At 45.7% G+C, this 16,399-nt stretch overlaps 1 protein-coding gene and 1 long non-coding RNA gene across 2 annotated transcripts in view; one reads left to right on the top strand and one right to left on the bottom strand.

Annotated features, from left to right (window-relative positions):
• ACCSL (1-aminocyclopropane-1-carboxylate synthase homolog (inactive) like) overlaps positions 1-16,399 on the bottom strand; it is a 157,015-nt gene that overhangs the window by 99,372 nt on the left and 41,244 nt on the right. The window lies entirely within an intron of this gene.
• On the top strand, positions 838-16,212 carry LOC131487742 (uncharacterized). The gene is made up of 3 exons (XR_009249934.1): positions 838-1,218; positions 15,372-15,467; positions 16,103-16,212. It is a non-coding gene; the product is annotated as an uncharacterized LOC131487742 (long non-coding RNA).

Genomic DNA, 16,399 nt, shown 5'->3' with positions numbered 1-16,399 from the left:
CAAAACAAACAGAGGTCCTGCTCTTTGATGCCAGAAGAACAGTTAATACGCCAGTGGGCTCCCGCAGACCAGGCCTGGGACAATTTGAGCCCCCACATAAATGACAATAACAATTATAAGAAGTTGAATAAAACAGAGATTCATGAGTCCATACTGATACAAATGCATGCGTGCACAAATAAAGGTGTGTGTGTGGGGGATTCTTTGTTATGTTAGAATAGCAACTAATGAATGCAGAGGAAATGGCAGAGTTTTTGCTTTTTGTCTTTGTTTTTGTCCTTTTTTTTTTTTTTTTTTTTGGCAAATATCATAGTAGAAACTGAGTCAGGTAAGAATTGTTAATGAGTGCTAAAACCACAGGGTGAAGTTTGATGAGGAATGAGATATTTACCTGCTCTCAAATAGTTATTAATTACAATGAAGAAAATTCTTTTCTTTCTAAGTAAACTGAAGCTTTATTTTATTTTTTTAGTTTTTATGTAAATTCCAGTTAGCGGGACGTCTGGCTGGCTCCCTCGGTCAGTAGAGCATGTGACTCTTAATCTTGGGGTTGTGGGTTCCAGACCCCCCATGTTGGGTATACGGATTACTTAAAAATAAAATCTCGGGGCGCCTGGGTGGCTCAGTTGGTTAAGCGTCCGGTTCTTGATTTCGGCTCAGGTCATGATCTCACAGTTTGTGAGATCGAGACCTGCTTGGGATTCTCTCCCTCCCTCCCTCTATCTGCCCCACCCCCACTCGCACTTTCGCATGCTCTCACGTGCTCTCTCTCACAAAATAAATAAACTCTAAAAAAAATATAAAATCTTAGAAAACATTTAACTCCAGTTACTTCACATACAGTGTAATATTAGTTTCAGGTGTACAATGTAGTGATTCAACGCTCTGTCTCTCTCTTTTTTCCCCCCATGCTCATTTGTTTTAAAATCTTGTCTTTATAGTAGAAAATCCTGGCTGACGCCACCTTAACCAAGTGATTAAAGTTAACATCACCAGTGAGGGACGAACCGCCACCGCGTGCCTCCTGGTGTGATGTGCTGAGAAGGACACAGTATCTCCTGTGTGGTATTCCCGCCACATATGCGTAACTGTGAATTTAATCATGAAGGAACCGCAGACAAACTCAGACTTAGGGGCATTCTACAACATAACCGGTTTATACTCTTCAAAGATGTTAAGATCATGAAAGACAAAGGCAGACTGAAGAACTTATTCCAGGTAAGAAACCTGACAACTAAGTGCTACGTGCAATTCTGGATCTGGGACCAAAAAAAAAAAAAAAAAAAAAAAAAGTTTCTCTTCTTTTGCTATAAAGGACATTATTGGGACGATTGGAAAAAATATGAATGTCTATCAATTACATCATAGTATCACATTTAGATTAATTTCCTGAATTTGAGAACTGCATGGTAGTCATGAAAGACAATGTCCTTGTTTTTAGGTACACACACAAAAAGGCATGATAGGGTGAAGGAACTCCATATTTGCATCTCTCATATGGTCCAGAAAATAATAATAGTAATGTGTGTGTGTGTGTGTGTGTGTGTGTGTGTGTACAGATAGATAGATAAATCAGTAGATAAAGTGATAAAGGGAATGGAAAATGTGGACACTTGGGGAATCTGGGTTAAGGACATACAGAAGTTCTTTGTACTATTTTTATACCCTTTTTCCCCCAAATATGAAATTATTCAAAAATTAAAAGCTATCAAAAAATCAAGGAAAACTTCACCCCTGCCCCATGTCTGTTTTGGGGAGGGGTGAGGGGGTGGAGGGGAGGGGAGGGAGATGAGACCCGGTGGGCAGAACAGGCTAATCTGCCCAGGTGGCTGTGCCTCTCTATAGACAGAGCTGTTTCCGGCTGGCTGGGGAAGGTGCTGACAGCCAGAAACATTATTCCTGGCCCTTGTCCAGTGCGGGGAGGAAAAAGTGAGAGGAAACAGTGAAAGCTCCGGAGTGCTGAGGGGCTGGCGCCAGGAGCAGAGGCGTGGGGCAGGAGGTGGGGTCCTGGCAGGATCTGTGAGCCAGCAGGGCTTGCTGGGGACCAGGGATTTGCTGCCCCAGGGCTCTCTCCCACCGCAAGGGAAGGGTAAGGAGGGACTGGAAAGAAGAGAAACAACTAACCTTCTCGAGACAACCAACCTACTATCTGCCAAGCACGGTTCTGGGTGGTTTACGTTTATTACCTCACTAATCCTCACGGAAAGTTTTAACATAACCTTTGTTGTTATTCCCATGTTAGAGATGAGGAAATAGAGGCTCAGAGAGGTAAGGACAGAGATTCTGTTTAGGGTAGGACAGTGGCATAGAAATGGTTTCTGGTTTTTGTGCTGAGCAACAACAACAACAACAACAAAGCTGGTTAAAATAAGACTTTAAAAAATTAAATGGGTGCCTGGGTAGCTCAGTCGGTTAAGTGCCAACTTTGGCTCAGGTCATGATCTCGTGGTCGGTGAGTTTAGAGCCCCACATTAGGCTCTCTGCTGTCAGCATAAGAGCCCGCTTTGGATCTTTTGTCTCCCTTTCTCTTTGCTCCTCCCCTGCTGGTTCTCTCTCTCTCTCCCTCTCTCTCTCTTCTAAATAATGAAATAAACTTAAAAAATTGTTAAAAAAAATTAATCAATGATCTGGCAAGAAAGTATAGAACACTCAGAAGCCAAAATACAGGTGAAATCAGGCACCCAGAGAGGTGGGCAGGGAAGGAGGTCGCCTTTCACCTTGAGAGCATTTGCCTGATCATGTGAACCTTGGCTTTGTTTCTTACGGGCTGATAAAGATGAGAAACAGGGGCCAGCCCAAGGTGGAAGACTAATGGAAGACCCAGCCCCACACAAAGCTGACCTCCATCCGGAGAAGGGGAACCAGGAGCAACCTGCACCCTTCCCCCATCATCGCCACCAAAACCTACAAAGAGATCTTAGCACTGAGTTAAGGGGAGAAGCATTTTCCTTAAGAATTCATAACCCCTTGGGGCACCTGGGTGGCTCAGTTGGTTAATCAACCGACTTCGACTCAGGTCACGATCACTGTTCATGAATTCGAGCCCCGTGTTGGGCTCTATGCTGACAGCTCCGAGCCTGGAGCCTGTTTCAGATTCTGTGTCTCCCTCTCTCTCTCTGCCCCTCCCTTGTTCACACACACACACTCTCTCTCTCTGTCTCAAAATAAACATTAGAAAATTAAAAAAAAAAAAAAAAAAGAATTCAATACCCCAAATGGGCTATCAGTGGTTTTGAAGCCTGAATTCACATTCCCTGGTTAAACTAAAACATCTCAAGTTCAAATTCTAGATATAAGTATCCCCCTCTCCAGGGATTTTGGGATGGACTTAACAGCAGGAAGCATCAAATTTCCTCTTCTTTCCCGGATGTTCAACAAGCGAAAAGGTAAACAGAAAAAATAATGCCATCTCCATTATATAAACCGCATATTCAAAAATACACAAAGACTGGCGAAAATAAAGATTTCACACCAAAGCCATGAGAGTGAAGTACAACAGGAATTGGTTGGTGGGGACTCGGGGGGAGGTGAATAAATAGCAGGTTAGTCCAGGAGTGGTCAGTTTCAAAGAACTCTGGCCAAAATACTTTACCTTTAGCCAAAGGCTCAGTCTAAAGATGAGTCACTCAACCTCAGCACTGCTGGCACTCGGGGTCCATAATTCTTTGTTGTAGGGTGTTCAGCAGCATCCCTGGGTTCTACCCACCGGAGGCCAGTACCATCAAGCCCCACTCTAGACTGTGGAACCAAAAATGTCTTCAGACATTGCTAAATATCCCTTAAGGGGGGAAATTGCCCTTAGTTGAGGACCAGCGACCTAAAATAATGAACCCAGGTCCCCTGTATACAGCATGGGCTACAGATCTGAGAAGCAAGGGTAGAGATGGAAAAGCCTCACTGTAGGTGGTGGGAGGTGGGGTGAGGCAACTAGCGTGCAGAGCAAATAGTACAATAGCCCAATGGCGGCAGATGTCAGAAAGAGCCAGCAAAATTACACTCCCTGGAAGAACCTTCCACAAATATCTGGGGCATGAAAATCCAACTCATTTCATGGCACATAATTTTTTAAATGGAGTTAGCCCAAAATCAATGCAAAGGTGCTAAGAAAAAGGGTGGGAAAGGTCAGCAAAGCTTAGCAGATGGAGTTACCACAGACTAGATGAAAGTCCCCTGGGGGGCTCAGTTGGTTGCGTGTTTGACTTCGGCACAGGTCACGATCTCACGGTTCGTGAGCTCAAGCTCTGCTCTGTGCTGACAGCCTGGTTCGAATTCTGTATCTTCCTCTCTCTCTGCCTCTCCCCCACTTGTGCTCTGCCTCTGTCTCTCTCTCAAAAATAAAAAAATATTTTAAAAATAATAAAAAAAAAGAATAGATGAAAAGTCTGACCAAAGTCTTCTATGAATGAACAAATTTTACTAAAACGATTATCTCTGAGGGAAGATCACAAAGCAGAAATAGAATGACTCAAGGAAGAGACAGCTATGCAATGGGAGGAGGCGAAATGAGAACTGGAAGAAGGGAGAGATGAGAGAAAACAAAATATTTTCAGAAATGAGGATGCAGATGGGAGGAGGGCTTAGACACAACACGATAAAAATGGAGGACAGACCTAGGAACGTGAATAAAATGAGACAAAATGGAAAAAAGTGTGTGTTTTAAATTAGAGAGAAAATGATAGATATCATAAAAAGACAAAAGAGAGCCAATATATGCATAATTGGACCCTCTGGACATGAAAAACAAAGCAATGAAATACAATGAATACTTAATAGAAATGAGGGAAACGTTCTTGAAATAAAATATTTGAATCTAGGTGAAGGATACTATGTGTGTCAGAGAAACTGGACTGAGGACAGTCAATTCCAAGACTCTCCTGATAAAATTATCAGACTTTAGAGACAGAAAATAGCCTTTGAGCAGCCAGAAGAAACAAACAAACAAAAATCAAAAACCAAATCTGGTCACTCACACAGGGATAAAATTGAGCCAGCCCCACCAATACTCAAGGGCAAACACTCATGGGATATAAGGAAAAAAAGTGTCAGCCAAAGGATTTGCTATGCCATTAAGCTGTCCCTCAAGTATAAAAGCTACAAACAAACATTGTTAGACATGCAAGAACTCAGGGAGTAATGTGTGCACGGACCCTTCTTGAGAAAACTACCAGAGAACCAATTTAGATCACCAAGAGGCGACTGGGGAACCCACAGCAAAAGGAGGGCCAGGAGAAAGCGCTGAAGATGCTAAAATGTAGAGCAAAGACAAAAGGAGATGTGGACATCTGAGTGTAAATTTGTACAGGCTGGGATCATGTAAACACATCTAATACAAAGTGAGAGGGGAAAGTAGAAAGAAGACGACACAAGAGAATGTCCCTAGACAGCCCTGTCTGTCTGTGGTAGTTAGGAGTTAAAGAACACCATCGAAAGCTGAGAAATAAAACAATAGAAGTATATTTAATATAGCATATTTAATAATACAAAGTTAAACATGTGTAGAGCTCATTTTGCATCGTATTGAAGAAAGGGATGGGGGGATGGGAAAACGTGTGCCAATTTTTCATTGCTCGTTCCTGGACGTTATTAGAGACTGTCTAGTCAAGTAGGGAACTGAGGTCACTATACAATGTTATAATTATAACGGTAAACACGAGAAAAATAGAAAGAAGCCTTCCTACATAAGAATCTTCATTGCTCTGGACTTTCTAGGACTTTCTAAGACATTCTAGGACTTTCAGTGCAATGTTGAATGGAAGTGGTGGGAGGAGGCACTCCTGTCTTGTTCCTGATCTCAGGGTAAACTTCCATTCTAGACCGTTAGGTATGGTGTTAGCTGTGGGTTTTCCATAAATGTCTCATATCATGTTGAGGAAGTTCCTTTTATTCCTAGTTGCTAAGTGTTCTTAGCATGAAAATATGTAGGATTGGTTGAACCACCCTTGCATTCCTGAGATATATTTCATTTGGTCATGGTGTATAATTCTTTCAATATGCTGCTGGATTCTGTTTGCTAGCATTTTGTTGAGGATTTTGCATCTATATTCATAAGGGATACTGGTATGTAGTCTTCTTTTCTCATGGTTTCTTTGTCTGGCTTTGGTAGCAAAGTAATACAGGACTCATCAAATGAGTTAGGAAGTGTTCTTTTGTCTTCTAATTTTTGGAAGATTTTGAGCAGTATTGGTGTTAACTCTTTAAATGTTTGGTAGAATTCACCAGTGAAGCCATCTGGCCCGAGACTTTTCTTTGTTGGACAGTTTCTGATTAGTGATTCAATCTCTTTACTTGTTATAGGTCTGTATTTAACTAATTTTAAATATATATATATATATATATATATATATATATATATATATATTTCTTCAGATTAAATCTCAAAATAAAATCCAACTCTCCATGGTGTGCAAGAGACATACCTAATACAAACTCAAGAGGCTGAAACTGAAAGACAAGCAAAGGCAAACCAGGCAAATAAAAAATAATAATAATGATTAACAGAAGTCATGATTTAAGTAGCCAGCAGGTGCAATTCAGTCTAAAGAGAATTAAGCACAGTGAAAAGCAGCTGTTATGTGCCACTCAAATGCAGATATAACTATGAATGTCTGTGCAGCAGACAACCCAGTAGCTACATTCACCAGAATTAATCACAGCGCGGCAAGGAAAATCAGAGCACGTGAGTAGCAGGAGATTTGAACTCATCTCTCACGGCGGATCAATGGACCAAAGAGCAAGGGTAGTGTGATAAGTAAGAGAGCTCTGCTGTAATACAAAAGACCTACAGCATGGTACCTGAGACAAGAAAGAACTTTATTTTCTCTCCTGGAGATGGTAAATAGCTCTGCTCGTGCAGTGGTTCAGGGACCTAAGTTCCTTCCCAGCTGTGGCTCCGTCATCCCCGAAGATCATGCCATCCTTTGCTTGCTGGACACTAACCACCACTATAGACCCAGTTTGATCCTAGCAGGAGGAAGGCGAGATTATAGAGCTAGTACACCCATAATCTCAGGCCTGGGTTCTGAAGCGGCAAATATTACTCGCACTCATGTTTTATTGGAGAAAATTTGTCACTGGACAAAACTAAATCCAAGGAATGAGGTGGGCTGGGAGTGACCTAGCCTCATGCCTAGGACAGAGGATGGAACGGCTCTTAGGGCATCACTACCAATGTATGGCCACTAAACACCTGAGTGTGCTCATTCCCTCACAGGTGGGACACACTCAACCTGTCTCCATGAGGGACACTCAAAGTTACTGTACCTTTGAGTGATGCACAGACCTCTCTGCCGGGTTCAGATGTGGTTCCTTGTGGTCTAATGACCTGTAGACTAAAAGACAATTCGTTTGTTCCACCGACCTGACCAATAGACAAGAGTGAAGCAGAGAAAAATAAGACTGCAATAAACACTGGCTACAGAAGACAGAGCACGGGCAATACACAGTAGTCCTGGGCAGGAACTGTGATGACCCTGCCCTGGGAGTGGAAGTGCAAGCTGCTCTGGTTTTGTCCTCTGGAAGATTCTCCCTTGTCTTCCATCCTCATCGGAAGTGGGTGTCAGAAAATATGTCTTCCGTGGGGTTGTTTTGGGGCCTAAACAATTATGGGCTTTTACAAAGATATTTATTGGGGCGCCGGGGTGGCTTGGTCGGTTAAGCGTCCGACTTCGGCTCAGGTCGTGATCTCACGGTCCGTGGGTTCGAGCCCCGCGTCGGGCTCTGTGCTGACAGCTCAGAGCCTGGAGCCTGTTTCAGAGTCTGTGTCTCCCTCTCTCTCTGACCCTCCCCCGTTCATGCTCTGTCTCTCTCTGTCTCAAAAATAAATAAACTTAAAAAAAAAAAAAAAGATGGGGCGCCTGGGTGGCACAGTCGGTTAAGCGTCCGACTTCAACCAGGTCACGATCTCGCAGTCCGTGAGTTCGAGCCCCGCGTCAGGCTCTGGGCTGATGGCTCGGAGCCTGGAGCCTGTTTCGGATTCTGTGTCTCCCTCTCTCTCTGCCCCTCCCCCGTTCATGCTCTGTCTCTCTCTGTCCCAAAAATAAATAAAAAACGTTGAAAAAAAAAATTAAAAAAAAAAAAAAGAATTAAAAAGATATTTATTTTTGAAGGTGGGGGAAGGGCAGAGAGAGAGGGCCTGAGAGAGAATCTCAAGCAGGCTCCACACCATCAGCACAGAGCCCAACATGGGGCTCAAACCCACAAACTGTGAGATCATGACTTGAGCTGAAACCAAGAGTCCAACGCTTAAGTGACTGAGCTACCCAGGCGCCTCAACAATTATGGGCTTTTGTGATTTCTTTGGAAAAACAATTCCCTGGATGATTTATTAGGGATCAAAGTTTATTTGCTTCCTGTCCCGTTCCTGAGCCACTCCCATCCTCTCCCACCCCCACTGCTGGAACACGTTTGGGGTGGGAAGCTGATGTCCCCACCCCAGTCAGGAGAATGGGACATTTTTCTGGGTCCGATTAGTGGAGAACACCCTCTCACTCTGCTGCGGGTTGAGAGTGAGGCCTCGCTGATATGAAGAGACCCAGCAGGAATGCAACGGTTTAAGGAAGACAGGAGGGTCTTTCTCTCTCAGCTAACGGTCCATCTTGAGTCTACCTTTCACCTCCCCGGGCAGCTCAGTGTCATGAGGCCCGGGGCCTTATGCTCGTGCTTGGTCGACGGCGGCCTGCAGGCATGCCTACATTCTTCTGGGAAGAACAAGAGGGCCATACCCGCAGTCCAAAAGCCTAGGCCTAGCATGGTATGCATTGCTTGTTTGCTTATTCCAGAAAACTCGGGCACATGGCCACACTCATTGCAAAGGAGGACAAGAGATTTGGTGTAGCCCTATGCAGAGAAAGATGCAGAAAATGGATTTCAGTGGACCATTAGCAGTTTCGACTGTGGTCTGCCTGACTGGCTACTGGATTATCAGTGAGCTCTGTGTTCCCACAACAGAACACACTGCCCCCTTTCCAAGGAGGTCAATTCCAAACTCCATATGGCTACACTCCAGGTCAAAGTGCGGTTTATCTTGGAGAAGGGAAGTCCTCTCCAGAGCCACATATGGTTCCTCACGGCCCAGGGAGATGTAAACTGCAAGATAGCTCCTCTGTCCCCCCAACTACCACCCCAGCTGCCCCCTCCCCACACACCCAAATACAGTGGTGGACAGGAATGGGGAAACCACAATAAAAACTCCCACGTGGAGGCACCTGGGTGGCTCAGTCGGTTAAGTGTCCGACTTTGGCTCAGGTCATGATCTCAGGGTTTGTGGGTTTGAGCCCCACGTTAGGCTCTGTCCTGACAGCTCAGAGCAAGGAGGCTGCTTCAGATTCTGTGTCTCCCCCTCTCTCTGTTCCTCCCCTGTTCACACTCTCTTTCTCTCTCTCTCTCTCTCGCAAAAATAAACATTTAAAAAAAAACCCTTCCAGGGGCGCCTGGGTGGCGCAGTTGGTTAAGCGTCCGACTTCAGCCAGGTCACGATCTCGCGGTCCGTGAGTTCGAGCCCCGCGTCGGGCTCTGGGCTGATGGCTCGGAGCCTGGAGCCTGTTTCCGATTCTGTGTCTCCCTCTCTCTCTGCCCCTCCCCCGTTCATGCTCTGTCTCTGTCTGTCCCAAAAATAAATAAAAAACATTAAAAAAAAAAATTAAAAAAAAAACCCTTCCATGTAGAAAAAGGAAGAGAAACACTCAAAAGTCATTAGTCCATACATGAAAAGATGCTCAATATCTTTTGATAATGAACCCTTTTGCACTGCTGGTGGGAATGCAAACTGCTGCAGCCCATGTGGGAAACAGTATGGAGGTTCCCTAAAAGATTAAAAATAGAACTACCCTAGGATCCAGTAATTGCACTACTGAACATTTACTTAAAAAATGCAAAAACACTAATTCAAAGGGATACACATATCCCTACCTTTATAGCAGCATTATTTACAATAGCCAAGATAAGGAAGCAGTCCTAGTGTCCATCAACTGATGAACGGATAAAGGAGAGGTGGTACATGTAGACAATGGAATATTAGTCGTAAAAAAAAAAAAAGAGTGAAATCTGGCCATTTGCAAGAAAATGGAGAGAGCTAGAAAGTATAATGCTAAGTGAAATAAGTCAGTCAGAGGAAGACAAATACCATATGATTTCACTCATATGTGCAATTTAAGAAACAAAACAAATAAGCAAAGGAAAAAGAGAGAGAAACCAAGAAACAGACTCTTTTTTTTTTTTTAATGTTCATTCTTTTTTCAAGAAACAGAGTGTGAGAGGGGAAGGGGCAGAGAGGGAGACACCGAATCCAAAGCAGGCTCCAGGCTCTGAGCTGTCAGCACAGATCCTGACGTGGGGCTCGAACCCACAAACCGTGAGATCGTGACCCGAGCTGAAGTCGGACGCTTAACTGACTGAGCCACCCCAAGAAACAGGTGCCCCAAGAAACAGACTCTTAACTACAGAGGAACACACTGGTGGTTACAGAGGGGAGGTGGGGGGATGAGTGAAATAGGTGATGGGGTTAAGGAGTGCACTTGTGATGATCCCCGGGTGATGTATGGAATCGCTGAATCACTACATTGTATGCTTGAATCCAACATAACACTGTATGTTAACTATACTGGAATTAAAATTTAAAAAAAGAAGTCACCGGTTCACTGCAAATTGTTTTGACAACTGGTGAGGACTTGCTCTGACAGATGAAGCTAATCTGGTCAACCCAGTTCTGGAAAATTCTCCTTTCCCCATCATCCTCTGTGGCCACTTCTGAAGTGAGGGTTAAAAGGTCTGACATCCTTGGGGCTCAAACAATCCTAATCACTAGTCAAATCCTACTTTCCTTGGCAATTCCCTCAAAAGATTTCTGGTCTAGGTGCTTCTAGCTAGTTCCAGGTGCCAATAACCACACCCCAAGATGTTTTCTCAGCAGTGTTCTGAAGGCTGCTTTATTACTCTGTTTCCTGCTCTGCCCCAGCTCACTTTCATTTGGGCTACACAGGGGGATTCTAAAACAATAAGTCTGAGTGGGAAGACAATACCCTTAACCTAACCTCGCTTCAGGGCTGGATCCTGTTCTGGGGCTCCTGGGTAGTGTTCCAGAAAGGCTCTGAGCTACAACAGCTGATCTCCTTTTATGAAGGTTATGGAGGGTGGTGGATTTCACCTCTCAGGCACCACGTTTTTAGATACTCTCTATTCCTTTCCATTTCTCCTGTGTCTGTCTTTGTTTTTCTTTCTCTTTCTTTCTTTCTTTCTTTCTTTCTTTCTTTCTTTCTTTCTTTCTTTCTTTCTTTCTTTCTCTTTCTTTCTTTCTTTCTTTCTTTCTTTCTTTCTTTCTTTCTTTCTTTCTTTCTCTCTCTTTCTCTCTCTCTCTCTCTCTCTCTCTCTCTCTCTCTTTCTTCCTATGTTTATTTTTGAAGGAGAGAGAGACAGAGTGTGAGAGGGGAAGGGACAGAGAGAGAGGGAGACACAGAATCCTAAGCAGGCTCCAAGCTCTGAGCTGTCAGCACAGAGCCAGATGTGGGGCTTGAACTCACGGGCTATGAGATCATGATCTGAGCTGAAGTCGGACACTTAACCGACTGAGCCACCCAGGTACCCCTCTCACGTCTTTCTTTAATAATTTGCTGAAAGCCACAAAGAACAACAACCAGCATCTACTAATATTCCACTTCTTTCCAACCACCTTCTCTAGAGCTGTGGGCTCAGCCAATATATGTCCAAAGCGTCATAAAAACTATTTTATCAGATGCTTTCCCAAGGTATAACAAGAGTCTCCAACTTTCCAGAGTGCAATACCTTTACCCTTCCCACCTGCAGCAAAACCATGAGGTCAATGACTCATATTTTAGGGCTTCTGTTAAAACAGTAATAATAAACTGCCAGTAATGGTTGTTTTTTTTTTTTATTCAGGGTAAGGGTAGGCTGCTATAATAATGAGATCCAATAATCATTTAGTGGCTCAAAGAAGAGAGAAATGTGTTTCTTTCACACATAATAGTCTATGATGACCATTCCAGATTGGCAGGCTGTTGGTTTCCACAAGGTCATCCAGGAGCCTGGGGTGTTTCTCTGCCATCCTGTAGGCCATTGGCCTTGGCAGCTTGATCACCACTGGGTTACAGACACATCCATGTCCCTACTTGTGGGAAGGGGAAGGGAAGGCACGGGGGTGGTGGGAGAATACATCCTAAGGCCAAGGCCTGGGAGAAACACACTTCTGCTCCCAATATATGCCATTGGCAAAAACGGAATCACATGGAGAGACCTATGTGCACGAGCATCTGGGACAAGGACTTTGGCCGTGTGTCCCGGAGGAAGGGGAAAATCAGTATTGGTGGACACTTAGCAGTCTCTGCCATGGGCCTGGGAGTTGATGGGCAGGTGGTCATTATGAGTCACGTGGCCTTAAGTATAAGCTGAGAGGACATTTGTCTCTGTGGGAGGCCCTGGCCCTCCTGCCCTGGGCACAGGCCACAACATGCCCATTGCCAATCCAGAACACTGGGCCAGCAGACCACTATGACACACGTTTGCTTGGGAAATTTGGCCATATCTAAAATGTACTCTACACTACTCTAAAATGACGCCCACCATCCTGTGCCAGTAGGCGCCTGAGAGACCCATGGCAGCCTCAGGAACCTGCTGGGGGATGGAAGGGTGTGCTAGCCTGGGGGTCTCCAAGAAGCAGACATCAAGGTGTGAGATTGAGTGTGCAATGATGTCATTAGGAGACACGGATGTGTGAAATGGACTGGAGAGGGAGACAGAGAAGGCCTGGGGGAGTCAGCAGGGCAGGCAGAGGACGTATGGAAAGGTAACTGTGGCCATCTAAGAAAGCCTCAGTAGAGCCACTGGGAAATCATTGAGCCAAAGTCGGCCAACAAAGAGATCGTGTCTGCTGGGAACCATTCTGCCCCAGTGCCCAGGTGCACACGGTCATTGGTGGGGAGCCGCTTGTGGGGGGCATGGGATGGATTTCAAAGCCAGGGCTGCCCTGCACAGGCCTTTTACACCCCCCTGTCATAGGATGTCTGACAAGGCCCATTCTCATGGCTGCCACAGGGGAGTGGGGGCTACAGAAAGAACTAGGATTCACATTCTAGTCAGAGCACAACATTTAAAAATTCTGGAATGAAAAAATATATATATGTACATACACACACATATCTATCTATCAATCTATCTATCTATCTATCTATCTATCTATCTATCTATCCTGGATTGAAACCATGCTCACCACTGATAAGCTATGTGGCATTGGGCAAGAAACTTAATTCCTCTGATCCTTATTAGTTTCCTCATCTGCAACATGCCTGGGAAATGTTATCAGCATGAGAGTAGAGAACCCACAGGAGATGCTCACTAAATGGTGGCCTTTATCCCCTCCCCATTTGGCCAGAGCTCAGTGGATCTAGGGGCTATTCCACATGCACTCCCTGAGGGAGGAATCCCAAGTCCGCTGCTGACCTTGATTCCCTGGGACAGAAGACAGCCTTTCCCTCTAAACCCCATACCAAGTGGGCCCAGAGTTAGCACGGAGTGGGCTGCAGAGGCCAAGCTGGCTTATAAACGAAGCCAAGAAGCACTCTGATAGATATCTCCCCCAAGGCCAAAGAGAAATATCTAGAAGAGACTGAGGGCCAGGGCTGGGATGGCCACTTGTTACCTCCTCAGGGCTCTGGCTTGTTTGAAAACTCGTCCCCCAGGCTAGGACTGTGGGCTGAGGCCCAGGTGCGGAAGGGAAGGAAGGAGGCAGCTCCTTGGACAGGCCTGTAAATCCCAGCAGCAGACGGCAGGCACATGCCTGCTCTACAGGTCCGGAAAGGCTCCCCCTCTCTGGTTTCTCTCCTTCAGTGCCCGCTCTCCAGAGCACTTTCTCTCTTGCCTTCCCTCCCTCCTACTCTCTGTGGCGCCCCTCTCCTGCTTTCTTCTCTGTCTCCAGTGGTGGCTCTGATTCTTCTCCATCTCTTGACACCTTTGGGGTCCTGAGTTTGTACCTCTCTGTACATCCCCCTCTCTCTGGGTCTCTGAGTTTCCCTGTCTCCCCCAGGGGCCTCATTCCTCTCTTTCTGTTTCTCATGCTCTCTTGTTCCCTCAGCCCTGGTCTCTCCCTCTCTTTCCTCCTCTTCCACCCTTTGGCCTCCCAGCCCAGCCACTTCCTTGGAGCTGTGTGCTGCCTTGGAATGCCTTCAAAGCACAAGGAGCAGCTGAGCTCCCCAAGTTCCATAGGGACCTTGGAATCAGACCCCTATCTCCCATCTGCCCTCTTGCTTCCTCTGTGCAGGGTAGACATGTTCAGAACAAGACAGTGCCCCCAGTGCAGCCCAGGGTCCATGGCACCCCAGACCCGGCCTGCTCCCTCTAATAACACAGCATCCCAACCTCCCCCTCCCTCACCCACCCCTCTCTGTATCACTGCCTCTTCCAAACTTCTCTCTATTTTCAACCCTTAGAACTCACTGCTAGTTATAGGCAATACTAAGAAACTGGGACAAACAGGACATCATTTTTATACCAGAGTGAGAAATTGGCTTAATTAAATGTGGAGTATATATTCAACAGAACTTTATAAAAACCATGATGTAGACCCATATATACTGATATTATTATTATTATTATTATTATTATTATTATTATTATTTTAATTTAGGGTTTAAAGCATTTTTAAAATTTATTTTTATTTTTTAGAGAGGGAGAGAGAGTGTGAGCCAGTGGGGGAGAGGGACAGAGGGAGGGAGAGAGAGAGGAAGAGACAGAGAAAAAGAGAGAGAGAGAGAGAGAGAGAGAGAGAATCTCAAGCAGGTTCCACGCTCAGCATGGAGCCCCACACCGGGGGCTAGATCTCAAGACTGTGGCATCACGACCTGAGCCAAAATCAAGAGTCAGTGGCTCAACCAAGCCACCGAGGCACCACATACATACATACTGATATTAAATACAAATCCAGGTAAGCCAAAAGCAGATTTAAAATAGTATTTAGGGGGCACCCGGGTGACTCAGTTGGGTAAGTGTCCAACGTGGACTCAGGTCATGATCTCATGGTGGGTGGGTTTGAGCCCCCTGCCGGGCTCTGTGCTGACAGCTCAGAGCCTGAAGCCTGCTTGGGACTCTGCGTCTCCCTTTCTCTCTGCCCCTCCCCGGCTCATGCTGGCTCTTTCTCTCTCTCTCTCTCTCTCTCAAAAACAAATAAACATTAACAAAAATAGTATTTAGGACATAAACTCATTTTGTAGAAGAAAATACATATGCATAATGTCCAAAATAACATATTGATTTCAGGGTGGTGGCAGTGGCTTGTTTTGTATTGTAATGAACAAATAAAACAAACCAGGATTTAGGCAAGATGGGTGCCAATCTTCCTCACTGCCTCTTTATTGATTTTAACCCAACAGATATCTCTGAAGAGCAGAGACTAGGGTGATCCGATATGCAACAGATCCTACAACAACCCCACACATTGACCAGGGTGACCCAAGGAGACCCTTCAGGTAGGTCTTCAGCTCAGGCAGGGGTTGAAGGCAAACAGAAGAGGCTCCCTGTGGCAAAGTTACTGGAGCTGCCTAGCTAGGATCTCAAGCCTGAAGGGTATGAACCGCACCCAGGAAGGCGTGGGGCACTCACCACTTGAAGAGCAATACAGGACCTACTGCTAAACACCTAAGATAAGATGGGGGAGGAGGATGAGGACACAGAATAGGGTCCCGGTGGGTGTGGTTCTAAGCTTCAGCCACCCTCCCCCCACCCCAAGGAGCTCAAACCAGCTGAGCCATGACAGCTGCAGAGACTGGAATAAAAGCCTGGCTACCTCCCCAGGTTGAGGCCTTTGAAGTTAAGGAACCCCAGCACAGTGAAACTGTGGCTGAGGACTGCAATAGGCCATGTGTTCCCATGGGTCAGGCACCTCCAAAGACCCCAGCCCCCAACGTCCTGAGCAGGCTTCCTCCCTCTGAGCCAGATGGGAGGGCATTCTTCCAGGCCCTTTGGGTTCTATTTTTGTTTCATTTCCTCTTTTCTTTTCTTTTCTTTTCTTTTCTTCTCTTTTCTTCTCTTTTTTCTTTTCTTTTCCTCTCTCCCTCTCTCCCCCCCTTCCCCCCTTCCTCCCTTCCTTCCTCATTTTCTGCAGAGTCCAATGCTAGGGAGAGATACGCACTTCAAATGCCCTGCGGGGCCGAGCTGAGCATCAGCCCCCACCACCAGAGGGCCCCCGAGCACAGAAACTGGCAATTTCCAGAGAGAGGGGTAGGAACAGCACTCAAACTCTCTGCGTGTCTCTGAACTACTCTGCCTAGGGTTTGGCCATGGTGGGTCAGCTCTGAAGTAACCCTGGAGGGGTTGACTGGGTGGGGGCCCCAAGCGTGGGGCCCTGCCCTTCTCAACTGAATGTTGTTTATTACACAGATCGCCACCTACTGCCAGGTGA

The sequence above is a fragment of the Neofelis nebulosa genome, chromosome 10 (assembly GCF_028018385.1).
Source record: "Neofelis nebulosa isolate mNeoNeb1 chromosome 10, mNeoNeb1.pri, whole genome shotgun sequence".
Taxonomy (NCBI): domain Eukaryota; kingdom Metazoa; phylum Chordata; class Mammalia; order Carnivora; family Felidae; genus Neofelis; species Neofelis nebulosa.
The sequence above is the reverse complement of the archived record's forward strand: the minus strand, read 5'-3'. Positions and strand labels throughout refer to the sequence as shown.